Source organism: Octopus bimaculoides, chromosome 29 (genome assembly GCF_001194135.2).
Source record: "Octopus bimaculoides isolate UCB-OBI-ISO-001 chromosome 29, ASM119413v2, whole genome shotgun sequence".
In the NCBI taxonomy this organism is placed as follows: domain Eukaryota; kingdom Metazoa; phylum Mollusca; class Cephalopoda; order Octopoda; family Octopodidae; genus Octopus; species Octopus bimaculoides.
Genome location: NC_069009.1, coordinates 8,360,525 through 8,361,555, shown reverse-complemented (window position 1 = coordinate 8,361,555; position 1,031 = coordinate 8,360,525). Strand labels below are relative to the sequence as shown.

The 1,031-nt window shown below is 38.5% G+C and overlaps 1 protein-coding gene across 1 annotated transcript in view; it reads left to right on the top strand.

Annotated features, from left to right (window-relative positions):
- Positions 1-1,031, top strand: part of LOC106877232 (kinetochore protein Nuf2-B) — a 24,377-nt gene that overhangs the window by 7,892 nt on the left and 15,454 nt on the right. The window lies entirely within an intron of this gene.

Here is a 1,031-nt window from a genome sequence, read left to right as displayed (position 1 = left end):
ATTCTTCTTCCAACTCTTCTTCTTCTTCTTCTTCCAATTCTTCTTCTTCTTCCAATTCTTCTTCTTCTTCTTCTTCTTCCAATTCTTCTTCTTCTTCTTCTTCTTCTTCTTCCAATTCTTCTTCCAACTCTTTTTCTTCTTCTTCTTCTTCTTCCAATTCTTCTTCTTCTTCTTCTTCCAACTCTCCTTCTGCCTCTTTCTCTGCCACCACCACCGCCGTCTTCATCATTGTCGTTGCTGCTGCAGTTGTTTTTGTTGTTGTTCGGAGCCAAATTGACTAGGACTCATTAGAGAGCTTTTAATTGGATGACACCATGTGTTTGTTGTGACTATCTGCACCAGAGTTCAAATCCTATCAAAGTCAAAATTGCCTTTCATCTTTTTGGGAACTAATTTTTAAAAATGGGGTAAAAAGAAAAAAAAAAAGCATAAGTCATGACTGTGGTTAAGAAGCTTGCTTTGTAGCCATGCGATTTCAGGTTCAGTCCCACTCCACAGCACTTTGCACATATGCCTTCTACTTTAGCTCTAGGCCAACCAATGCCTGGTGAGTAACTTTGGTGGACGGAAACTGTGTGGAAGCCCACCATGTATGTGTGTGTGTGTGAGTGTATATATATAAAAATAATAATACGAATGATATATAAGCATATGCATGTTTACATACATATATGTACATACCTACATCTTGTATATATAGATGCATACTTACACACACACACACACACACACACACACAGGTGCTGGCATGACTGTGTGATAAGAAGCTTGCTTCCCAACCACATGGTCCCAGGTTCAGTTCCACTTCATGGAACGTTGGGCAAGTCCAAATTCTGCTAAGGTCAATTTTGTCTTTCATTCTTTCAGAATATATGTATAAATATATATATATGTATGTGTGTGTGTGTGTCTTTGTGTCTCTGTTTGTCCCTTTTGTCACCAATTGACAACTGGTGTTGGTGTGTTTACATCCCTGTAATCTAGCAGTTCTGCAAAAGAGACTGATAGAATAAGTACTAGGCGTAAGAAAT